This window comes from Etheostoma spectabile, unplaced genomic scaffold (assembly GCF_008692095.1).
Source record: "Etheostoma spectabile isolate EspeVRDwgs_2016 unplaced genomic scaffold, UIUC_Espe_1.0 scaffold00001461, whole genome shotgun sequence".
Classification (NCBI taxonomy): Eukaryota; Metazoa; Chordata; class Actinopteri; order Perciformes; family Percidae; genus Etheostoma; species Etheostoma spectabile.
The window spans coordinates 15,291-42,614 of NW_022602756.1; the positions used below are offsets into that span (position 1 = coordinate 15,291).

Sequence of the window (27,324 nt, forward strand, 5' to 3'; positions counted from 1 at the left end):
ATGACACAGTTTATTATGAAACAAAATACTGTGACAAGTGACTAATGTAGTACAGTAATATGCTTCTGAAGAAGCCATTCTCTTTGTGTCACAGACATTGGTCCCAGTCTTCAGTTAAAGCACTGAACAACACAATCAGGCTTGGCTGGTGAGTCTGAGGTCATTAAAAAAGGAAGTTACAGCATCAGGCCATAGGCAGCTCATGATAGGCCGCATACTGTCCTGTCACATGATGGTAGATCTGTCCAGACAGGAAGAAATGGAAAAAAAATCAAAATGGTATTGGCAGAAAAGTCAGCTATAGAAATAGGTGTGTGTGTGTGTGTGTGTGTGTGTGTGTGGCCCCCACCTGCCTCTCGATGTCAGCCAATAGGCTGCTGGCTCCAAGGCGGAAAAGGTGCGGGCAGAGCCAATCGTGTCCCAGCTCCTCTTTGATCAGTGTGAGCCACAGTAGAGACTCGTGAGCCGTGCGGATCCCCCCCGCTGGCTTAAAGCCCACCTGAGGAACACACACACCTCTGTCACATGACACACACTTCACTGTATAATAGTTTACCTGCTATGTAGAAAACCGTAGGGCTGTAATGATACACCCAACCGAGGGTTCGGTATGATTTTGACCCACGATTCGATACAAGCCTTGATTATTTCTTCTTTTCTTTTTGGGGGGGTGGTTCTCAGTAAACGTAATACAACTTTTTTCTGCCACATGGCATTGTTTTGTCATTGATTACATCCCACTTTGCCGCACAGTTATACAACAGATACCTTATTTATTCACATTGATTTCAATAGTGATCGGTCCAACATCAAAGATTATTTTGTACCTTAAATAATGTTTCCAAAATCGTTTCAGTGGTTCATTAACTCGTTGGAATGAGACATAAGAATAATGGCAATGTAACAGTAATGGACTATCCTCTTCCAACCCGTAGGGGGAACGAAAAGGAAAATTCTTGGTGGGTAACGTAAGATTACAACACGCTCAGTTATTTTTAGAGTGATTGTTTGACCATGGTTAACAACTCTGGAATAACGCACAAATTCATCAGTAACGTTAACCGTACAGATAGATGACTAATCTAACGGTACTTTAGCCAGCTAGTACATCCCTGTCTTCTGCCTCAGTCTCCCAGCGCTGCAAGGCTTCAGTTGGGATGCGAGCCACAGCCACGTCCAGTCATTCCCCAGCCAGCTAGCAACCATCAACTACCATTACAGCCCCGAGGACACATCCACAGTCAGCCCCCAGCCAGCTAGCAACCATCCACTATCATTACAGCCCCGAGAATTGAGAAGTCATCAGGTTGCTCCTGGCTGCTGATTCCGGATCAGTTGTATAGAGCGTTGCCTGAACTCTTTGCATTAGTTAGTTTGATGTTAGAAGTGAAATCATTCTGGTTTATAGATCCATCCACACTTGTTAATCCCTACATCAGCATTGGAAAGACACTCTGCCTATAATGGTTTTTAATTCTCAGTGGTGTCTATGTTTAGTAATACCTGTTTTTTGTACTATAGTTCATTGTTGTGAATATGTAGTGATCTCCAGACACTACAACAGAGTCAGATGTGTGCACACATTACAAGATCATTACATACATTTCAGAGAAATTGACTTTTGATTTAACATTTATGTTTGAATCAGGTTAAATAAGGTCATGTTCATGTCAGGGAAGTCCTCATGTTGGCTAAGCATCTTTTACTAAAATAAAAACCCATCGTATTTATCACTGTCTAAAGTATTGACATATTTCAAACCACCCTGTTTGATGAAGGAAACGCTTCTGTTGACTGTTTCTGTGTCTGCTTTTTGATCCACCTTCTGCCATGCTAAATGTGTAACAGCATGACACGGTCTACAGTGTGAGCAGCAGAGGGGATAGCCTGACGTTGTCATACTCAGATTCTAGTCAGAATATGAGCCTGATACTGCTCCATTGCACTGGGATTATGGTGCGTGTTTCAACCCAACCAGGAAAGAAAATCCCTCTGCACTCAATTGGATAGACCTACAACCAATCAGAGAAACTGAGTGTATGCCGTATGTTGAACTTTTGCCGAATCTCGTAGGAAAGACGTCAAAAACATCTTTCCGATCAACAAATGCCTTGATTGCAGTTCTCTGTTCCTCTTTCAAAATGAACGTGCTGTTGATATCTTCCATAACAAAGGCTAGAGAGGAATCTACACATCTCAGTTGTCCAGCAGCAGCCATCTTTATTGTAAACAAATTCAAACCAAGCGCTCTTTGGTGTTGTGGTTGATTACATTACTGTTTATTATCATCATCTAGCCATCATTTTATTAAGCCCGACCTGACAATCTAATTTGAGTACAGTTGCTCCACAACGGATCAAGTCCAGACCGAACTTCCCAACCTCAAATCGTGGGTGGGGCTAAATTTAACTGGCATCCAGGCTACAGATGAAAGGAACTATGTTGCTGTTAGAGAAGTGGTACACAAAAGGCAGAAGTACATGAGCTGTACCTTATGGCCTGTACACAGGTAGTAGTCCCGGATTGCCCTCACCATCACTATGGCGACAGGGTATGTGGCGTTGACAGACTCCTTTCTGTGGATGTCTTGATGAAGTCCGAACCTGTCAGGGTAAAACAGGTGACATGTACTCTTTAACACAGCAGACTCTTCCTTTATCCATCAGTGTGTTCAGCTGTTGTACAGGACATCACTCTGACAGTCGGACATTCCTCTGACAAACAGACGGGACATTACTCTGAAAGCTGGACCTGGTGAGAACAGAGAGGACATTACTTGACAGCAGGACATGGCCAAGGACAGCGAGGACATTTCTGACAGCCTGACCTGGCTGAGGACAGACAAGACATTACTCTAACAGTCTGAGAAAAGACAGGACATTACTCTGAAAGTCTGAGAAAAGACAGGACATTATTCTGACAGCTGGACCTAACCGAGGATAGACAGGATATTATTCTGACAGCTGGACCTGGCCGAGGACAGAGAGGACATTGCTCTGACAGCCGGACCTAGCTGAGGACAGGGGGACATTACTCTGACAGTCTGAGGACAGACAGGAACATATGCTGCTGATGAGGGCAGCTGCACGCTCATCAATTAAATCATCCATTTTTCCTTCCCTTCCTTCACAGACAATTATGTTTTATCAGCTTTCCTGATAAAAATAGAAGATTAAATGACACTCTTTAATAGATTACCCACAAACTGGGAGCTGCAGGGAAAAAAAACCCATCCCTTCTGCCTTGCTGTAATGACTGTTCATTACTGAACAGAACAAGATGAACATTTTCCAGTTCATTAAAGAAATGTTCTATGTGTTTTTCCAGTCAGGTCTTTCTTTCAGCCTCTTTCCCCTCTTCCTCAAACTGGCATAATCCTTAAGATTCGTTATGGGGAGTCTTAATTACCACATAATGGATAACGGTTATTAAATGCGGGTGGCGGTAATGAAGCTCTATTCATTTGCGTGAGCAGGGGGATACTGGCAGGGAACAGCAGAGTAAAATAGCCTGCATCAGAGATTAATAGGTGAAATTATCATTCAATTTCAGGAATCTCATACGCAATTCATAGGAACAAGGGGAGATTAAGGAGCGAGTGTGTCGACAAAAGCAATGCATTTTAATAATGATCTCTATCAGAGCCCCTGACAATTTGGTTCTCTAATCGGCTTATTATGTGATGGCTAGTTAAGCATGCACGTGTTGTGTGTGTGTGTGTGTGTGTGTGTGGTGTGTGTGTGTGTGTGTGTGGGTGTGTGTGTGGGTGTGTGTTGTGTGAGAAAGAAAGGACCTTGCATGAGAAAGGTTAAGTAGCAGCGCCACAAGCTGGAAGACCGCAGGAATGAGACCAAGCCTTTTACCGACTTTAAACCTTTTAAAACCTCTTCATGTCACATAAAAACACACGCATGGTGGCAGCCTGCCTTTCTGAGCGCTGTCATACAGTAACCAGACTGAAATGGTTGAGCCGGCTCAGCCACTGACATCATGGACCATCATCACAGTTTAACAAGTTTCAGCACAGAGACCAAAACTCTACTTCAGCTCCAGCTGCTGACAGAGAAGAAGAGGCTTTCAGACAGCGGCCCATGTGTCCACACAGGAGGCGGAGTGACTGCAGCCTTTATCCTCACTCTGTCTACACAAGATGCGTTCAGGCTCAGTATTGAGTGGAGGTCACCAGTGTTTTGGCAGGGCTCAGACTTCAACACACAATCACTGTAGTTACATGTGTAAAACAGAAGGAAAGGGTTCGTACACATATAGCGTGACTGAAATGCAAGCAGTTCCTCAGCCTGTTATTCTGTGTGAATAAAAAAACCTTTGTTGTGATTATGCATATTATAACATATTTTCTGATGGCAGCACAAGATATGTTGTATCATTTAACAGACATTCGTCTGATAGGGAAAGGGAAACGGGGAAAGGGGAACAGGGAAGATTCCTACACAGCCAGTTCAGCAGAGTGGACCAGTCCCAACACCAACTGCTGTAGAGCTGTAGGATGTTACTGCCAATTTACACGCAGTACTACAATTCTGTCTGACTCTTTGACTGATTTATAGATATAATTTGGCATTAATGGTTTCCTTTAAAGACATGAACTTTGATAAATAAATCCAGTCATTTGAAGACACCATGCTGTTATACAATGGTCACAGAAGGTGTTATCCAGCTGTCGTGTAGCTTCAACAGCTAACAGAGCATCCAGGGCCCCTCACACATCTTCAGGGTGACACCTTGACATGGTTCATAGTCACACACACATATATATTTAAGGCAACAGCTATATTACAGCCCACTGTGGAAACATGTATTCAAGATCAGTTAGTTCAGTTCAGTTACTGCTGCAGGGAAAGATCTCCAAACTGCCAGACTGATAACATTCTTCTGATCTCACTCTCAGAGAAGAAATAAGTCCGGTATGAATGTGTTACTGTGTGAATGTGATTAGGGCATTCCTATAAAATAGAGGCTTCCTCTGATAAATTAAGGTTAAAAAACACAAAAAAGCCTAAATGCTAAATGTTGTAAATAATCATGGCAACTCATCCTTGAATGACACAACCACTGACTATGACAAGCAGACTGACCGGCCATCATGGCTACCAGGCTGGCCTTGTACACATTGGTGAAGGTGCCCAGCTCTCCCACGGCCAGGATGGTCTTCATGTGGGCGTCCCCACAGGCTTCCCGGAACTGACGCACCTCGTCGTACATGGCTGTCAGAGGGAAAAGAAAAGCCTTACTAAACAAACTTCATCCATGATAAAAATGGGAACAAAATGTCAGCACATCAGCAGAACACCGGCTGAACCTTCTCAAACTAGGGGTGTCACAATTCTCCCATCCTCGTTTGGATTACATTTTCAAACTGAGGTCATGGTTGGTTAAAGCACAGGTTGCTATGCCATTTTAGACTGCAATATAATATTCTGACCTTTGTTTGCAATGTACCACCAAAAATCACAAAAAATAATAATAATTAAACATCCATGTCCATAGTCTTCTCTGAACAGTTAAGTGTCTTATACGTACATAGCAGAGCTTGCAAACTGAAGCTTTTTTTGTTGACAACATGAACATAGTCAACATAACTCACTGCAAATCCAAAATGTCTCAGCGTACCTTCCCACTGTCCCGTGAGCGCCAGCGTCCTGTTGATGACTATTTCGATCTCCGTGGCTCCGTCAGCCACCGCCAAGCGGACTTCCAGCAGCCGGGTCTCCAGTGCGGTCTGGCCTGCTGGGAAACCAGTGGCCACTGGGAGACGAGGAAGAACACAAGTCTTATTAATGTTCTACAACGCATTTCAGCTCACCATTCATGTCCCTCTGGCAGCAGACGCTTCCTGTGGCTGTGACTCAGCGTCAGTTGACCCACCTAGGCCACAGCTAGGCTGGAGTTGGCTGCTTTCAGTGACTGAACGGCATCAGCCACCGAGACGGATACACACACACGGCTGCAGTAGTTAGTCCTGAAACACAGCCAGAAACAACAAAGATGGGGATAAAGTGGTCTGTGTCGCCCTCTGCAGGTTGGAGTCAGAGCAACAATCTGAGATGACCAAAAAATAACATTTCCCTGTCCACCTTTGTCTCGTCTATAAAAGTGTGATTCCCCAGGGCCCGTCGGATCGTCTGACTGCTTCCCTTTCTTATCATGCTGCTGACCTGTTTGCCCTGATGTCACCATGTTCCCACAGCTTTTAACGTATTATTACTGAGATAACTCTATAAAATAAAACTCAAATTAACCTGTATTATGTCTGTACTATGTTACGCATATCTGAAACTATCGAGCCAATTAATCAGTTAGTCAATCAAAAGCAGATTAAATGACAGTCATACTTATTTGCTATCATTTCTAAAGCAAATACCAGTGATATGCTTTTCCCTATTTTATATCATAGTTAACTGAATACTTTTTGGGCTTCTTAACTGTTGGTAAAATTAGATACTGGGATCTGTATTTTTTACTATTTTGAAACATGTCATATATACCAAAGAACTGATTGATTAATTAAGAATGTATTGAGTGTTTATTATGTGTTAATTCTCCCTGAAGTTTGCATAAAAATCACTGTAACCCATCCCAGTGACCAGTGTTAACAGGACGTCCAGCTGCCTAGATGTCTCTGGCAGCACACCTTGGTTGTGCATGTCCATCTTGTTGAGCAGGTGGTATGGGACCGGCTGGATGGCTTTCAGACACAGCCGGTGGACGTTGGACGGTGTATCATCTCCAGCGAGAGTTGTCAGGTCGATGCATGTGACAGCCTTCAGCAGCCAGGCTGCCTGCGCCACAAACACAACATCAATGTCCCATCCCTCTGCTGGCACACCATCTCACATGTTGTTATTATGTGGAGGGTTAGAAAAGGATCTATAGTTTTCTCTCACACTGTTAATACTTGGTCCCCTGTAATAGACATTTCTGAGCAATGTTTCATGTTCTGTGACTTTATACGTACTCCCCACTCCTAATCAGGGCCCATCATCATGTCCGAACTGATAAAAAAGCCTCTTGGAGCCATACCCTAACCAGCGATGTTCAACTGGGGGTCCACAACGATACTGCAGGGGGTCCCCCAAAATTGTAAAAACAATTTGTGTTTTCTTTTTTTATATTGGCAATACTAAAAACAATAATAGGCAATAATAAGCTAGCCTACTTAAAAACATAACACTTTATTCCCATGATACCATGGGTGATTAGGATACCGCCTTTAAAAAAAAGAAGAAGAAAAAGAAAATGGGGTGCACGCTCTTACTGGGTGAGCTAGAGGCTGCCCAAAAATAGTAAAGCTTTTTAGCTGTCGTGGAACGGAGTGGGCATGGCAAGGTGTCAAACCTTAATGTAAGGCCATGACACAGGAAGTGGTTTGTAACTGGACTGTTTTTATGAACCCCACAACTTTGAGGCAAGGCCCGCCCTTCAATAGGATTCACACACTAGTATTGATTACACAAAGTAAAGTAACACGATTTGTTCAGGTCTTATCCCCTGACCAATCGACTAGCCTAACCTTAACCACTCAAGGTCAATGCCTAAACCCAACCAATCAAGCTGCTTTGTAGGGCGGGACTTGCCTAAAAGTTATGTGGGATCCATATCACGCGTCCCATCTTCCTTAAACTTCATTCATATAGTCAGAGCGCCCCCTTCTATCAACAGGAAATCAGAGCAACTTAATGCATGTTTAGTGTGTGTGGACACACACACACACACACACACACACACACACACACACACACACACACACACACACACACACACACACAACACACACACACACACACACACACACCTGCCACTGTTTCTTGGGGTCTTGTGTCCCTGGATGGTCTGAGCTCTCTTCAGGACGGCCTGTGTGTTCACTTTCACTTTAGATATCCACCCAGGTCTGACGCCCAGGAGCAAAAACAAAATGAGTTGTTAAAATAGAGAAAGTATAATATATAACATATATATTACAAAAATTATAAAACAATCTCACAGTTAGCATTTGGTTAGATGACAAAACTGACTTTTATCTTGATGTATCCACTTCAGACCCTCCCCACAGTGTGTTTAGCCAAGCTTAGCACCAAAGCGTGATTTATGGTCCTGCGGGGGCTCTGCGCTGAGCTTTCTCAGTACCCTAAGTGGCCCGAAGTTTATACATTGCCTGTGTCTGTGTGTGTGTGTGTGTGTGTGTGTGTGTGTGTGTGTGTGTGTGTGTGTGTGTGTGTGTGTGTGTGTGTCAGGCAATGGATAGGAAATGTCACCCCAGTAAACAGTTGCTCTATCCCATAACATGTAACAGTTGTTATATAGTATGTTATCGTATTTGCCACTGTGTTTGTGTGTTCCAGCATGTTCCGCGGGTCAGTAACCTCTACCATTACGTTACTTATTAAAGTGTCACGAGCTAGGGCTAGCTAGCTTAACGTCCCTTTCCTGCCTGTTATTTTGAAAGAAAACTTTAATGGAACATGCCAAGGAGATGTTTTATTTTAGGAATGAACACATAAACGTTACATAATGCTGGTCAAATGAAAAGCGAAAGGTAACGTGAGATGTCCACATGTGTACGGTAGCTATATGTTAAAGTTTACGTCACGGAAAGATTGCTAACGTTCCTTACCGAGCTTCATTCCTGGGTTCCTGGCAGACATGTTGAAGGACAGATAGGATCTAACCACAGGCAGATGTTCCAGCCACCTTTAACCATTGACTGGAAAGTCCAAGAGACCTGTCAACACCATTGACAGTGGACGAAGACACTAGTCGTCGTCGTCGTCTTCTTCTTCTTGATTAATGGCGGATTGCAAACAACTTCTAGGTGCACACCGCCACCTACTGTAAGGAGTGCGTACCATCATGTCATTTTACTATTTCTACGGCAGTGTCTTTTCCTGGGGATTCTGTCCAGCCAATAAAACACGTTAACCCTTGGGTTGTCTTCCCGTCAAAATTGAAAAGCAACACTTTTGTTGACACTTTTTAATCAAGATTTTTTAAATTTTTCTTACGGTTTTTGTCCCTTTTTGTCAACACTTTTTTTTACGTTTAACACTACGCAACACTAATTTATAAACTTTCCTTTTTACGATTACTTTTGGAATTTATGGTCAATAAACCTCATTTTTAGGAAATTATAGGCTACCCATGTTCGAGTTAGAAAAGCAGAAATTAGGATTATTTAGACTAAATTTAAGGAATGTATGTTGATGGATAATCGCAGACTGGAATGTGTCAACTTTTACTCAATACTACTTCAAACCACTTCATTTTTTTTTTCAAACGCTATAAAATTGAATAAGACACCATAAAATGAATGGAAGTAGTAGAATGTTATTTTGGGTTATTACAATTGGGTATTAAAATAACATTGATATAGGAAAATGGGTCAATTTGACCCGAGGACAACATGAGGGTTAATTGGACATTTTAGCCTTTAATTTTAAAATCCCACATCAGAATGCTCTGATATTACCTAAGTAACCCACTGGATATGTTTCATCTCACCCTGAGTTGGAATGAATCCGGCTTAACAAGAGGATTCATTTTTAGTGTACCCTGAACATGAGTAAAAATATGGCTTTCATTAACAACCTAATAAAAAGTTAAAATACAACTATAATTAGACATTTAAGCATTTAATTTTAAAATCCTACATCAGAAGGGTCCGACATTACCTGAGTGACACACTGGATATGTTTCGTCTCACCCTGAGTTGGAATGAACCTGGCTTAACAAGAGGATTCCAAGAGGATGTCCCCAAGAGGATGGTCAATAAAACTAATTTTTTTTGTTCTCCGAGAGGTTTTTATTTTTTATAAAAAGTTCAGGAGCAGGGTTCCTTCATCATGTGTTAAGTGCTTATAATTGATATACCCACCATATTTAAAATCATTAATTTTTTTTAAAATCATTGTACTGGGGAGGCCATTCCAGTCAATTTTAAGTTTACAATATTCATCTATAAAATCACCGTAATTAATAATATATTCTGGTCCTTGTCTTGCTCGGCCTCTCCTCTTCCTCCACCTGGAGGAGTCACCAACCCAGAGAGCATTACTCGATATTGCTGCTGATACATTTTTTACGAAGGAGATATATAATTTTATTCCCACATCCACTGCCCCCATTCTCTGCTTTTATACATGATCTCTCTTTTTGTAACCTCTCTCGTTGTGCCCCATACCAGATTTACACATTGTTTATTTAATTGGATTATAATTTTGTGAGATGGAGGAAAGATGTTAGTGATAAAAAGGAGTTTGGATAGGATGAAGTTTTTTGATGATACTGACTCTTGATTTATAAGTGGTGTTTTATTTTCCCATTTTTTTACTTCCTCTTTTACCTCACCGAGTTTAAGCTCCCAGTTTCTTTCACTACCGTCTTTATTACAAATGGTTAAACCCAGGATTTTAATTTCATCCTTTACTTTAATGTTAATATCACGTTTTGCATGTTTCGATCCTATCCAAACACCTTCTGTTTTATTATGATTTAGCTTTGCACCAGAAGCCAATTCATAGAAATTTTAAAGATTGGTTAAAACATCCATCTCCCTCTGGTTTTTGATAACTACTCTGACATCGTCTGCATACGCCACGGCGGTGACTTTGGGCGCGAGCCCGACATTCGTACCTGATATAAGGCATCCATCCATCTTCATCCGCGTATCCGGTATCGGGTCGCGGGGGCAGCAACTCCAGTAGGGGACCCAACTTCCCTTTCCCGAGCCACATCAACCAGCTCCGACTGGGGATCCCGAGGCGTTCCCAGGCCAGGTTAGAGATATAATCTCTCCACCTAGTCCTGTATACAGCTTGGATGATTCCCCGCTTCCCCCTCCTGAGGTGGCGAACGGTTTTCCAGAAGCACCTTGGTGCCGACCGAAAGTCCTTCTCCATGTCTTCTCCGAACTTCTCCCAAACCCGCTGCTTTGCCTCTTTCACGGCAGAGGCTGCAGCCCTTTGGGCCAGTCGGTACCTTGCAACTGCCTCCGGAGTCCTCTGGGATGGCATATCCCGGAAAGACTCCTTCTTCAGTCGGACGGCTTCCCTGACCACCGGTGTCCACCAGGGTGTTCATGGGTTACCGCCCTTTGAGGCACCTAAGACCCTAAGACCACAGCTCGCCGCCGCAGCTTCAGCAATGGAAACTTTGAACATTGTCCACTCAGGTTCAATGCCCCCAGCCTCCACAGGGATGCACGAAAAGCCCAAGGTGTGAGTTGAAAGTCCGTCGGACAGGGGCCTCCTCCAGACGTTCCCAATTTACCCGCACTATCCGTTTAGGCTTACCAGGTCTGTCCAGAGTCTTCCCCCACCCCCTGACCCAACTCACCACCAGATGGTGATCAGTTGATAGCTCTGCCCCTCTCTTCACCCGAGTGTCCAAAACATACGGCCTCAGATCAGATGAAACGATTATAAAATCGATCATTGATCTTTGGCCTAGGGTGCTCTGGTACCACGTACACTTATGAGCATCCCTATGTTCGAACATGGTGTTTGTTATGGACAGTCCATGACTAGCACAGAAGTCCAACAACAGACAACCGCTCTGGTTTAGATCAGGGAGGCCGTCCCTCCCAATCACACCTCTCCAAGTATCTCCATCATCACCCACGTGTGCGTTGAAGTCCCCCAGCAGAACTATGGAGTCCCCTACTGGAGCCCCATACAGGACTCCATTCAAGGTCTCCAAGAAGGCCAAATACTCCGAACTCCTGTTTGGTGCATATGCACAAACAACAGTCAGAGTTTTCCCCCCCATCACCCGCAGGCGTAGGGAGGCGACCCTCTCGTCCACCAGGGTAAACTCCAACGTAGCGGCGCTCAATCAGGGGCTTATGAGTATACCCACACCCGCCCGGCGCCTCACACCCTGGGCAACTCACTCCAGAGTAGGACAGAGTCCAACCCCTATCCAGGAGTACGGTTCCAGAACCGAGACTGTGCGTAGAAGTGAGCCCCACCAGATCTAACTGGTAGCGCTTAACCTCAACAAGTTCCGGCTCCTTCACCCACAGAGAGGTGACATTCCACGTCCCCAGAGCCAGCCTCTGCCACCCGGGTCTGGTCTCTCAAAGCCCCTGACCTTTGCTGCCACCCTCACGGCAACGCACCCGACCCCATTGGTTCTTCCCACAGGTTGTGGGCCCATGGGCTGGAAGGAGAGGTGCCACGTAGCTTTTTCGGGCTGTGCCTAGCCGGGCTCCGTGGCAAACCCGGCCACCAGGCGCTCGCTTACGAGCCCGCCATCTGGGCCTGGCTCCAGACGGGCTTCCACCGGGCAGGGTCCCTCGATCCCTTCCTTGATTTTCCATGAGGTTTTTGAACCATTCTTTGTCTGGCCCCTCCCCTGAGACCACTTTGCCATGGGAGACCCTACCAGGAGCACAAAGCTCCAGACAACACAGCCCTCAGGTTCATAGGGACACACAAACCTCTCCACCATGATAAGGTGATGGTTCCCGGAGAGGCTGATATGAGGCAGTCTGAGTTAATGGTCTTAATCAGGGGCTGATGGCCAAGATGTATAGAGCAGCACTCAAGGGGCAGCCCTGTTTTACCCTCTCTCCACTTTAAAAGGCTCCGTTAATACGAACACTGGACTTAACATACAGACAGTCGATTAACTGAATAAAGGTTTCTGGGAACCCATAATGCCTCATCACCGCCCATAAATAGTCTCTGGAGACATAATCAAAGGCTTTCTTTTGGTCCAGTCCTGATTTTTATAAAAGTCTTTTTTCCCAGGTTTAGTTGTCATTTCTCTGTGTGCAGAGGTTGTCCCACATCAAATGACCTTTTATGAAACACGTTTGCTTTCGCCCTATAATTTCATCTAATATTTTATTCAATCTATTCATAATTACTTTGGCTAATATTTTATAATACCTGTCTTTCCACCTCGTACCATGTGCAGTATATGAAATGTTCAGCATTTCCTTTAACCCCACAGTTGTCACCATCCATCCATCTTCATCCTCTTATCCGGTATCGGGTCGCAAGGGCAGCAGCTCCAGCAGGGGACCCCAAACTTCTCTTTCCTGAGCCACATCAACCAGCTTCGACTGAGGGATCTCGAGGCGTTCCCAGGCCAGGTTGAAGATATAATCTCTCCACCTAGTCCTGGGTCTTCCCGAGGCCTCTCCCAGCTGGACGTGCCTGGAACACCTCCCTAGAGAGGCGCCCAGGAGGCATCCTTACTAGATGCCAGAACCACCTCAACTGGCTCCTTTTGACGCGAAGGAGCAGCGGCTCTACTCCTAGCTCCTCTCAAATGACTGAGCTTCACACCCTATCTCTAAGGGAGACGCCAGCCACCCTCCTAAGGAAACCCATTTCGGCCGCTTGTACCCTGTTCTTTCGGTCACAGTTGTCACAGTTTCCACTATTCCTTTTCCCCATTAAAAACAAGGTTCCCTCCAGTCCTGTGTGATTCTTGTCTTTATCATTTCCTTCCACCTGGTCCTTTCCCTATCATTCTTTTTATTGACAGACTTTCGTATTTTATAATACAAAAGTATTAATAATCTTTCTCTCACCATTTCTGCCATATTTTAATTCCTTTCTTCTTGACCACAGCTTTTCCCTCTTCTTCTCCAAGAATGGAATGGAATTAGAACTGTTTTTTTCCTCTTTTGCTAGTTTGCACCCTTGTTTTCTTTCACCCCCTTATGTGCACACCCAACCGAACTGAACATCTCTTCCCCCTGGTGTAAACTTAGCAGACTGTTCTAAAAGTAGGTCTTGACTGACATATGTCATTGACTGTATGCTAAAGATCTGAGGTCTGACCTGTTCAAACCACTGGAGTGCAATGATGGCTGTCACTATTTTTGCTGTATACAAAAGTGTTTGTTCTTTGATCCATTTGTGTACATTTTGACATAGCTATAGTAACTATTTCTCAGGTAAATGCTTGCTTTAAGTCCCACTTGCGCTATTCTCTATTCTCTTTTCTTTTCCAGGATACTAACATCTGCCTTTACCTCTGGAAAAAGCCATGGTGGAATGTTGATAACTGGGGTGGCAGTGGTTAAAGCGAAGGCTTCCATTTCATATTCCCTCACTCTCCTTTCCCTTGTCCATTCCTGCCCAAGTTCCTCAAACTTGAAACACTCCTAACACTCCTGTATTGTCTCCTTTGTAGGGTTGTTATTCCCAGTTTCTGTCTTTCTCTCTTAACTCCAGTGGTGTCTTTGAGTAGGCTATTACGTTTATGGGGGTTGACTTAATAGCTCCAACGCATACACGCAATGCTCCATACTGTAATTTTTTAGTTTTTTCCAATGTTGATTTAGCTGCTGCTCCATAAACTACAAAACCATAATCTAAATGTGCTGTATTTATATAGCGCTTTTCTAGTCTTAACAACTACTCAAAGCGCTTTTACATCATATAGGAAACATTCACACACAGTGGCCGAGGCTGCCGTACAAGGTCTGCTCATCAGATAAACACTCACACACATTCACACTCTGATGCGCAGCACCGGGGGGCAACTCGGGGTTCACTTCGACATGGGACTGCAGGCCCAGGGATTGAACCACCAACCTTCTGATTGGCAGGCAACCGCTCTACCACTGATCCACAGCCCCCCCAATCTATTTGATGGATCAAAGCTGCTCAACAACTGTGGAACAGGCTGTATGGTTGGGAACACAATTATCAACCCCCTGATGTACGCAAATAATGAGGTCAAATACTTAGGGCACTGTATGACTGATGACCTGTCTGATGATAGGGACATTCAGACAGTACTGTATAATGTATGCACAAGCTAATATGCTGAATTGCAAATGTATTATGTGTTCATTGTCTGTGAAGACCATGCTTTTTAAAGCTTACCCCAATGTATACTGCCCACTTGTGGAGGCGCAAAAATAAGCAGTATGCAGAAAGTCAATGTCGCATACAATAATGGCATGAGGCTGCTGCTTAAAACGCCACAATTGAGCAGTGCAAGGTGTATGTTTTGTAACTGTTGATGTATCCACCTGTCCTGCTATACTCAGGAATCTCATGTACAGATCTATGTGTAGACTAACTGAGTCTTTCAACAGCATAATTGGAATAGTGAACCCTGCCATGAGTGCAGAGAGGTTCACTTTGAGATTGTGGAACCATTGGCGTGTTAGTCTATATGCTAATATCGGAACACTCTTTCTGTGTATTGTGGAACTCTGTTTCTTATTGTATGTGTTTTATCTTGTATTTGTCTGTTGTTTGCTATGTTTTTCTATTGTGCTATGACCATTTTTGTGTGTGTAGATAAATAGATGATGATGACGATATTGTTGACCTTATGCATGCCCTATGTCAATTAATGACTCTTATCCTCCCCCAGTCACATCCAGCCACAGCTCTCAGCAGGTTCATGACTTTTTTGCACTTAGTTCCAAATGCTTTATGTGTTTACATAATTTTTTAAGTTTCAGACAGACAGAATGACATAGAGACAGAGAAGAGAGAGACAGACACACAGAATGACAGAAAGACAGAGAGAGAACAGACAGAACGACAGAAAGACAGAGAGACGAGAGAGAGAGAGAGGGACAGACAGACAGACAGACACACAGAATGGCAGAAAGACAGAGAGACAGAGAGAGAGAGACACACACACAGACTGACAGACTTTACTTAGCACCATACATACGTGACCCCAGACTCAGAAAGACTCTGAGCAGGTTCAAGCTGAGTGGACAGTCTGGCTGTGGAAACCGGTCACCACAGAAGATCTGGCTGCCTCGAGAAGACAGGCTGTGTCAGCTCTGTCCACAGAGACAGGTGGAAACAGAGCAACTCTTCCTGTTTCAGTGTAGCCCATGTACTGACAACAGAACTCAGTTCTTTACCAAAATTAAATGAACAATCCCAGATTTTGATACACTCTCTGACCAGACAAAATGAAACCTCTACTTGGAGAAAATAGTGTGAGCACTGTAGAAGCAGCGAAATATGTGAGTGCATGTCCCAGCCTGAGAGACAACCAGCACAAAACACGTAACATCTGGAGTTCATCTCCCCACAGTTTACTCTTCCTTCTCATCTAGTCCTCTACTTCATGAATTTTTAATTGTTTTTGTTTGTTTGATTCTGTCTTTGTTTTTTCATACATTTGACACTTGGGATCTTACTATACACTCACCTAAAGGATTATTAGGAACACCTGTTCAATTTTTCATTAATGCAATTATCTAATCAACCAATCACATGGCAGTTGCTTCAATGCATTTAGGGGTGTGGTCCTGGTCAAGACAATCTCCTGAACTCCAAACTGAATTTCAGAATGGGAAAGAAAGGTAATTTAAGCAATTTTCAGCGTGGCATGGTTGTTAGTGCCAGACGGGCCGGTCTGAGTATTTCACAATTGGCTCAGTTACTGGGATTTTCACTCGCAACCATTTCTAGGGTTTACAAAGAATCGTGTGAAAAGGGAAAAACATCCAGTATGCGGCAATCCTGTGGGAAAAAATGCCTTGTTGATGCTAGAGGTCAGAGGACAATGGGCCGACCATTCAAGCATTGATTCAAGCTGATAGAAAAGCAACTTTGACTGAAATAACCACTTGTTACAACCGAGGTATGCAGCAAAGCATTTGTGAAGCCACACCCCGCACAACCTTGAGGCGGATGGGCTACAACAGCAGAAGACCCCACCGGGTACCACTCATCTCCACTACAAATAGGAAAAAGAGGCTACAATTTGCAAGAGCTCACCAAAATTGGACAGTTGAAGACTGGAAATATGTTACCTGGTCTGATGAATCTCGATTTCTGTTGAGACATTCAGATGGTAGAGTCAGAATTTGGCATAAACAGAATGAGAACATGGAACCATCATGCCTTGTTACCACTGTGCAGGCTGGTGGTGTAATGGTGTGGGGGATGTTTTCTTGGCACACTTTAGGCCCCTTAGTGCCAATTGGGCATTCTTTAAATGCCACGGCCTACCTGAGCATTGTTTCGGACCATGTCCATCCCTTTATGGCCGACATGTACCCATCCTCTGATGGCTACTTCCAGCAGGATAACGCACCATTTCACAAAGCTCAAATCCTTTCAAATTGGTTTCTTGAACATGACAATGAGTTCACTGAACTAAAATGGCCCCCACAGTCACCAGATCTCAACCCAATAGAACATCTTTGGGATGTGGTGGAACGGGAGCTTTGTGCCCTGGATGTGCATCCCACAAATCTCCATCAACTGCAAGATGCTAACCTATCAATGTGGGCCAACATTTCTAAAGAATGCTTTCAGCACCTTGTTGAATCAATGCCACGTAGAATTAAGGCAGTTCTGAAGGCGAAAGGGGGACAAACACAGTATTAATATGGTGTTCCTAATAATCCTAAAGGTGAGTGTATATTGATACACAGTAGTTAGGTATAGGCCTAAAATATATAGCCTATCTAATCACAACGTTCAGGTACAGCAAGTAGCCTACTTTTTCTCTGAAAGGGTTGTCACCAATACTATGTACTGTTTTTATAATTACAAGTTTGTGTATTTGGGGTTTCTGTATCCAGTGACATTTTTTTTTAGTGCAAATGTAATGGCATTGTATTTTTTGGCTGAGGCTCATTTATAAATACAATCCCAATTATCATCATTGGTTTTTAGATGTTACTTGCTGTGAATACATTGTCTTTTGGCTACAGTATTGTGCTATAGTATCAGGACATCCTGGCTAGTGTCTGTTGTGCACGGCTAGGGTTGATCGCGGATGATGGCCCATTTGGGAGAAAGTCTGTTGTTGGCTTTTTTTTAGCCCCATCCGTCCCTGGCTGATGGTGAAGCTAACTAACCAGAAACAGTGTTCCTCATCAGTTGATGGTGAAGCTAACTAACCAGAAACAGTGGTCTCAGTCAGCTGATGTTGAAGCTATCTAACCAGAAACAGTGGTCTCAGTCAACTGATGGTAAAGCTAACTAACCAGAAACAGCGGTCTCAGTCAGTTGATGGTGAAGCTAACTAACCAGAAACAGTGGTCTCAGTCAGCTGATGGTGAAGCTAACTAACCAGAAACAGTGGTCTCAGCCAGCTGATGGTGAAGCTAACTAACCAGGCTCACATCTGTCAGACTCAGACAGACAGGTCAGAGAGAGAGAGAGAGAGAGACAGGCTCAGTGACCACCAATTGGCCATAGAGACATGAAGACTCAGAGAGAGAGAGAAGAGAGAGAGAGAGAGAGAGAGAGAGAGACAGGCTCAGTGACCACCAATTGGCCATAGAGACATGAAGACTCAGAGAGAGAGAGAGAGAGAGAGAGAGAGAGAGAGAGAGAGACAGGCTCAGTGACCACCAACTGGCCATAGAGACATGAAGACTCAGACAGAGAGGTCAGAGAGAGAGACAGGCTCGGTGACCACCAACTGGCCAGAGACATGAAGACTCAGAGAGACATGGCTGCTCAACAGGAGAGCTAGAAACTGAGATACACTTCTCTCCTTCCTGTGAAAAATTCTCTTCTCTAAGTGATTTACACTATGGAAAAAATAGCCAAAAATAGCACATTTCCCAATGTTAACACCAGAAGAGAAGCTGGTAGTTCTCCGAGCAGAAGGGGCAGCATCTCCACTGGCAGCTCAATATGGATACACCTGAGGGACTCACAACTAGAACATTCCCACATTAGACAGTGGTTTAGGATTGTACAGTAAGTAAGTTGTACAAAACTGTTAAGTATGATATCGTGTTACAGTTTTGTAATGCAATATGTTGTATACTATCAGTGCATAAAATGTATAAATCTATGTGACCTACTGTATGTATATTTTTAACATGTGATATGTACTATATATGCATTTTCTGTAAACTGCCCATGCCAATAAAGCAAATTGAAATAAACTGAATTGAGAGAGAGAGGGACAGACAGACAGACCATAACGTTTTACTTTCCCTATTGCTTTCCTTACATTTTCAAACATACACACCTTCCATTCTCTCATCCAATTGGCTCCATTGTCTGTGTATAGCGCTGAGAGACAGACATACAGAACACGTCACTTAGTTAACCCTGATGCTGAGGCCTGCCCAGCTATTTCTTTTGTTCCAAGAACATTCTGATTGTGCATGTTATCATGGACTGTTCCCATAATGTTTTTAACAGGAAGTTTTCTGTTGGTTCGCACAATGGGGATGTATTGTCATTTGTTGATGTATATTTAATATGTATTATACAGTAAGACTGGTATCTATTTTGACAATGTTATTAATTGGTTTTTATATATTGGATATACCAATGCATAACATATCAGTTTGTTTATTGTATTCAGTATATTTATAAACCATTTATATATTATATAGCCAATGTAATGTCTAAAGTTACGGGTTAGGATCTTGTAGTTTTATTGAGATATTTATGTAATTATAGTGTATTTTATAATTGCATGTGTTAATTGTCCAGTGCCCTAGTGGGTGCTAGGCCTATCTGTTGGCATGGTTAAGCAAATTATTTTTTCAGAAATTAACAGCCAGCGTATTTAATTAAATTTCTTTATTTCCACTTCTTTCCAGTCCCCAGTGCTACCCAGCCTGTGGCTTTGTACCTGCCCAGATTCCCTAGGTTTGAGGCCGGTAACACTAGGATAACATTGTATACAAGTGTTCTAAAAAAAAAAATTGGGTAATAACCTTCTTAAAATGTTTCAGTTGCACATTTGTAACATTCCCAGAATGTTATTTTAGAATAGGCTATGCTTTAAAACCATGATTTAATTGTTTTATGGCAAGAAGAGGCGGACGCCAGAGACTGGAGCGAGTGCGAGAGTCCGGGGGAAGCAGAGGAAGCTCTGGGGGGAAACGGGGGAGACCGAGGGCAAGAGGCCTAGGGGAAAGCACGGGAACCCGGAGAGCTGCAGAGGGGAAGGCTTGAAGCACCTGGAGGCAGGGAGCCGTTAGGAGGGGACCGGATGGTGAGACCAGCTGACTTGACGTATCAAGTGGTCAAGATGATGGCTGTAGGAGCAAACACAGAGAGAGGGATTAGACAAAAGGCAATAACAAGGGATAGTCCAAAGAGCTGTTACGTGTGTCACCAGGTTGGCTGAAACAACGGATGGTGAGTTTATCCGGAGTTGAAGTACTGGTCTTGATTGGAGCTAATGACAGGTCAGTACGGCAGGAGAGGTGATGATGAGATGAGGAGCAGGTGTGGAAAGTCAGCTAGCCGGTGCAGGCAGGGGACGGGGGGGGGGGAGGAAAAACAAGGGAGAAAAAGAGAGGCAGGGCAAACAGGGAAAACGTCAGGAAACCAAAGCAGGAAACACAAAAGGGAACAAAAGAGAAAAACTTGTGTTATTAGCATTGTCATTGCAATCAATCAATTACAATATTGTTATTACGTGTGTGTGTGTGTGTGTGTGTGTGTGTGTGTGTTTTGTCCCTTTTGCGTTAGTGTTTTGCTTTATTGTTTGTGTGGAACCATCTCGGCCACCGTACAAACCCACTTTAACCCTATAACCCAACATCTGGATGTCAACATCTGGAAGTCAAAATTAACAGTTTCTTATTTTGTTTCACAGAAGATTTTGATCCCAGGATTCTTGTCAACTTGTGATTCCACTGAAGCTGTCTGGAGTATGAATGTGAGGAGACCTAAAGAGAGAAGCCTCCTGCACTCAATTAGCTTGAAGACGACAATGGGTTATCCTTGGTAAACAGTGACATCTAGTGGTCGCATTGCAGGAGAGGAGGCTCACTTTCTACAGCCTTTAACCCTCATGTTGTGATGTCTGTGATTATCCATCAAAATCCATTCCTTTGATTTTAGTCAAATAATTCCTAAATTCTTCTTTTCTAACTCAAACGTAAGGTATAATTTCCTACAAATCAGGTTTACTGCCATAAATTCCAAAAATAACTGTAAAAATAAAGTTAATAAGTTAGTGTTGAAAATGTCAAAAAAAAGCAACAAAGTGTTGAAAAAGGGACAAACGTAAGAAAAACTTGAAAACAGTGATTAAAAGCCTCAACAAAAGTGTTGATTTTCAATTTTGACGTGAAGACCACACAAGGGTTAAAAATAAGACTATTTTGCAAGAGAACTGTTTCTGCTCCAGTTTGAGGCTATGCTCCGAGAGGTTTTTGATCATCCCGATCACTGCGGTGACGCATCCCGCCACCTGTTGGAGCTCTGGCAGGGAGTCCGTACTGTGGCAGATTTCTCGGTTGAATTCAGGACCCTGGCCGCTGATGTGTGTTTTCAGGAAGGGACTGAATTAAGTAATTAAGAACAAATTAGCGTCAAGGGATGAACCTTCCAGTTTGAACTCTTTAATCTCTCTGTCTATCCGGCTCAACAACCACCTGCATGAGCGGCGGAGGAAGCTTGCTAACCGGCCCACCACAGGTCCTCAGTCTCGTCGCCCACTCACCAACAAATCTCCCGTTTCCAGTCTCACCCTCTGTGCCACAATCTATTTCCAGCTCGCTACCTGAACCCATGCAGTTGGATCGGGCTCGGCTGACTCCTGGGGAACACTCCCGCAGACGCAATCAGTGCCTCTGTTGTGGCAGCACGGTTCACTTTATGTCCTCGTCCCTGGTTCGGACAAAAGCCAGGCTCTTCAGCGTGGGCGTACTGAGGGGCCAACACATCAGTCCCACTAACAAACCCTGTTTATCCCTGCCACTCTATGCACGTCCTCGATTTCTCTGCCACTCCAAGCCCTAATTGACTCCGGTGCTGAGGGAAATTTCTTTGATAGAAGCCTGGCCTTTCAGTCTAACTTTCCTCTAGAACCCCTCCCCAAGCCCCGTACTGCCCGGGCCGTAGATGGCCACATCCTAGCCCATGTTACCGAGTTGACCAAACCCCAAAGTGTTGACCAAAGTGTTATCTGGAAACCACAATGAAGAAATCTCATTTAATGTTATCTCTGAATTGGCTGAACTATAATTTGCCTAAAGATGATTATTTTGTTGTTTTGTCTGTCTCATTGACTGCTTGTGTTAAAAAATAAATTAGACGTTACTCAGCTGTTACTCAGCACTTTTTTACTCTCACTCAAGTATTTTTTTGGATGACTACTTTTTACTTATACTTGAGTCATATTATTCTGAAGTAACAGTACTTTTACTTGAGTACAATTTTTGGCTAATCTACCCACCTCTGCTGACAACTTGTCTTATCCTTCATGGTAGCTTAATGACAAATCAAATTGTACCACTTATTTGAGGTCTAATAGTATCATGACAGCCAGTGTTAGGAAATATCCTGTCACACATCTGAAGATGTGCTAGAATTGGTCTCCAACCATGCACATCTAATTATAATAATCATTGTGTTAACATTTTATTGAATACAAAAGAGTTGGATTTTCTGTTTACATCAAGTTGTCATGACAAAGACATCCCAAACTAATTTAATGTCAACCTGTCATGACCAAGACAACTTCTGGTAATGTCACCTTGATTAATGTCAAGTTGTCATAATAAAGTCAACACAAACAACTTGTCATGACGAAAACCGAATGACCTTTAATGACAGAAGTCATGAACGTTTAGGACTTGTTTATAAGGTTATACGGCACATTCATGACAGTGTCTTGTCATAGCTATGACAGTGTCATGTCACAGTTAAGTTGATACTGTCAAGAAATGGGTTCCTAATGGAACTTGGCATTTTAAAAATCACTCAGTTGTCTTCTCTATGAGCTCTGGAGGAGTCAAAAACCTTTTTTCTCCTTCACGCTGCAACAGATTATAGAAATAAATGATTTTCCTGTTGCCATTCATCTAAGTTGATGAAAAGTCTAAATTATAAAATTTAAATGTAGGCATTTATTTTATCTACAGCTTGTTAAAGAAATAGTTCAGATTTTTTTGAAGTGGGTTTGTACGACTATAGCACATGTGTGTAGGAAAAACAACACAGAACAGAAATATTCATCCACAGTCTTTTACGTCTGGCTAATGTTAATGCTTTGATCTCCAGCGGTTGTGACAGTCGCAGGTCTTTGTCAGTTTTTTTTTTTAACCCTTTTGTTGTCCTTGGGTCAAATTTGACCCGTTTTTAAACATGTCTTTATCAGAGAAGTGGGTTTCTTTCAAAAATTTTGAGAAAGATAACACTGATTGTTCAACACAATGCTCTTCATAAAAATACTTTTTGGGGGATTTTTGACCCCCACCTAATACATTCCACTTATAACTACTGACATGAAAGGGGAAAGAGAGGAAGGATGACATGCAGCAATGGGCCACAGGTCGGAGTTGAAACCCGTGGGCGCCGGGTCGAGGAGTAAACCTCTAAATATGTGCTCCTGCTCCACCGGCTGAGCTAACCTGGCCAAACTCTGTCAGTTTGAATATGGTATTCTTATAAAATAGATCATCAGGATAAACACCTGGTGCCAGTTTATTAGTTCTAATTATATAATTTCAAAGACTATTGTTCTGCCCTGGCGTTTTTGGGTCTATTACTCATGGCTATTGGAACTGAGTGTAAGATGACAAATCAGAATTAAGCAGTTTGCTGGGTGTGTGATTGAGTGAGTGTGTTTCTAGAAAAAAAGTTAGGTGTGAGGCTGGCGGGAATTGGTAAAGTTTTTTGTATTAAGATATCTCATTTGTCTGTATTGAACAAGAAGCTTAGCACCAAAAAGAAGAAGGCGAGAGGAGAGGTTGAGATGAAATGACGCTCCAGATTTCAGGGACTGGGTGTTCAGGGTTTTTCCATATTGGTGACGTCATCTTGAAATGATTTGTATAAAACTTATTGATTGTTGTTTGCAACGAGGGAGCTTTCATTAAAGCAAAACTTGTAGAAGTGACTTGGTACAAATAGACAAGTATGTGCAGGAAAAACACACAGAACAGAAATATCCATCCAGAATCCTTCAGCTCTGGCAAAAACTGTTAATGCTTTCAAGTCATGTTGTTGCTACAGCAATGAACATGTATGTGTATGAGCATGCAGCATACTATGAAAGATGTTCTTCAGATGTTAATTAAAAAATGCCGACCTGACTTTTGACATTGAAAATTAAAACAGGTGTTAATAACTGGTGTAACTAAGTGGCTCCTTTCCATGTTTTAATGTTCGTCAGTCACGTAGGTGCGTGACTGTACCTGTTTTACGGGCATTGTTTCACATCTTCTACTTCACCGCAAACGTAATCGTGGGTATGTACTGAAACCAAGGCCCCCGTTCCGACCTGGTGTTATGATCCGATGTGAGTAATCAGATCAAGTTTTTGTTTTTTAAGAACATTTTTGGGGGCATTTCTATAGGTGTTTTCCACAGGACAAATAAAGACATGAAAGGGGAGAGAGATGGGGAATGACATGCAGCAATGGGCCGGAGTTGAAACCCGTGGGCGCCGGGTCGAGGAGTAAACCTCTAAATATGTGCTCCTGCTCCACCGGCTGAGCTAACCTGGCCAAACTCTGTCAGTTTGAATATGGCATTCTTATAAAATAGATCATCAGGATAAACACCTGGTGACAGTTAATTAGTTATAATAATATAGTTTCAAAGACTATTGTTCTGCCCTGGCATTTGGTGTCTATTACTCATGGCTGTTAGTTGAAACAGAGTGTAAGATGACATGACAGAATTAAGCAGTTTGCTGGGTATGTGTTTGAGTGAGTGTGGTTCTAGAAAAAAAAGTTAGGTGTGAGGCCGTTGGGAAATTGGTAAAGTTTTTTGTATTAAGGTATCTCCTGTCTGTATTGAACAAGAAGCTAGGCACCAAGAAGGCGAGAGGAGAGGTTGAGATTGAATGACGCTCCAGATTTCAGTGATTGGGTGTTTAGGGTTTTTAGAGTGCTTAGTTGCACATGATGTCATAAGCTTAGTTGCATATTGTTGATGTCATGTTGCAATGATTTGCATAAAATGTAGTGATTTTTAGTTGCAGCGAGCTAGCTTTCATTAAAGCAAAACTTGTAGGAATGACTTGGTACAAGTAGACAAGTATGTGCAGGAAAAACACAGGACAGAAATATCCATCCAAAATCCTTCACCTCTGGCAAAAATGTTACTGCTTTCAAGTCATGTTGTTGCTACAGCAATAGACGATGTTTATGTGTAAGCACTTTAAAAAATGCAAACCTGACCTTTGATATTGAATTTAAAATTGGTGTTAATTACTGGTGGAACTAAGTGGCTCCATTTCATTTTTTAATGTGCAACAGTCACCTAATTACGTGACTGTACCTGTTTTGCAAGCATTGTTTCATTCCCTATTCTTCCCCGCAAAGGTAAATGTGGGTGTGTAGTGAAACCAAGGCCCCGTTCCAACATGGTGTTATAATCTTATGTGAGCAATCCGATCACAAAATCATAGGCAAGGTCAATGTTTATTTAGGTCAAGGTCAAAGTTTATTTATTTATTTACAATATTTACAATGCAACATTGAGTTGAGTCACTACTGCCCCAAAGTGCTGTAGAGAACAGCATAACATAAAAAGCATAATAAATAGCCCGAAAAAAAACAGATAAAAACTTTACTTAAAGAAATAACAACAATAACATGTCACAGCTCAGCGTAAGTTAAAAGCCAGTGCAAAAAGATGGGTTTTTAAAAATGATCTAAAGCTCTGAATAGAGGTAGCTGCTCCAATGTTGAGAGGAAGAGAGTTCCAGCAACTGATCTGCAGCAGCATTCTGAACTAACTGGAAAGGGCATGCACAACTTTTTCCAGTTGGCAGGTAAGGCTTGACCTTCCCAAGAAGTCTGAGCTGAAAGAAGCTTGTTTTTACCACTGAACTAATCTGTTTATCGAGTTTAAAAGAGCTGTAAATAAAAACACCAAGACTTTTTACAAATGGGCAGCAGTTTGAGGATATTGGGCCAAGAGCACTGTTAAAACCAGAGATACCGGGCTCCCCAAAAATTATAACTTCAGTTTTTTTGTCATTTAAGTTTAAAACATTAAGTGACATCCAGTCTTTTACTTCATTTAGACATGTTCTCAGTGCTTCAACTGAGTTCGTTTTGGTATTCAAAGGTAGGTAAATTTAGACGTCATCTGTGACACCAAGACACTTCCTAGTATTGCCACACACAAGTGGACAGCTCTAGTTACGGGTGTTCCCACCTGGCAGCAGAATGTGTCTCCAAATGTGTCCTGAGTGCACATGTGATCGCATTTCACTTTCCTGCTCTATATGCGGTTTTTAATGTGGGGTAACACTTTATAATAACCATCATTTATAGATGGTAAATTGATAGTTAATTAATCTTCAGTTAATTATCATTTAACTGTTAGGAAACAGTCAGTTTACTGTTAAACAATTAAATAATAATAATTAATGTTTACTAATTGTAAATTAACAGTTTATTAATTAGCATTTAACTGTTAGGAAACAGTCAGTTTACTGTTAGGGTTTCTAGTTGTTCTGTAAACCGTCTATAAACAGTGTCTGGATGGTTATTAAAAAGTTTCAACAGATGACTATAACACCTTGTTAAATAGTTAATACTTTGTAAAACGTCTATAAGAATTATTGGAATGCCTATTATAAAGTTGCAACTGGTGGGTGGTTTATAATAATTAGGTAATTATAAATAAGTGTATAAAGCATCAAGTTACTTTATTTGGTACACTTAAATCTTTTATTATTGGTCCATAAAACTATTATTTGTGCACTGATAATATAGTCTGATCAGTGAATTGAACCAATTTGTGAAGAAAGTATTTGTCATGCAACAATATACCGCAGATGAACACGGGGAGACAAGAACAAAGGGATTACTAAAACAAAGTTAGTACAAAAAATTTGCATACAAAATAAAATAATCTATATACTGGGGTAGGGGTACTTTAGAGACCAAAACAACAGTAAAAGACACAAAGCGATTAACATCACAAGCTCCAGAAACTTGACATAATTTATTTCTATTTATATTGCTTAGCAATATCGTGGAGCAGGCGTCCTAGTGGACCATCATGGTGTTTTTTACCCAACCATTCATTCCACTCGATTACAATCAAATGGTCTCTGAACAGATCCTCCGTGCGATTCCCTCGGAGTACCGATTGTCTCCTCGTAGCTCCTCCAGGCCCTCTCCATGTGTTGAGTGTGGCAGCCCGTTTCAGTATTGACATATGCCACACTGTGGTTAATTGTGTAATGCTTGTATCCAAATGCCGGCAGAGCCTGACGGTAGGCCCGCCACTCATCACTTAATATTGTGGATCCAGCACGAACGTGGTGGAGAATCAATGGGACCAGTTCTCGTTTGGTCCGTCTTGCCACCAGGCGGAGAACAGGCATGGTCCTCTGTCCTCTGTGCTTCACGCCAAGCATCCCAAACACCCACTTCTTCCTTTTCAACCCACCAGCCAT

The 27,324-nt window shown here is 42.5% G+C and overlaps 1 pseudogene; it reads right to left on the reverse strand.

Annotated features, from left to right (window-relative positions):
* On the reverse strand, window positions 1-27,324 carry LOC116675094 (deoxyribose-phosphate aldolase-like; annotated as a pseudogene).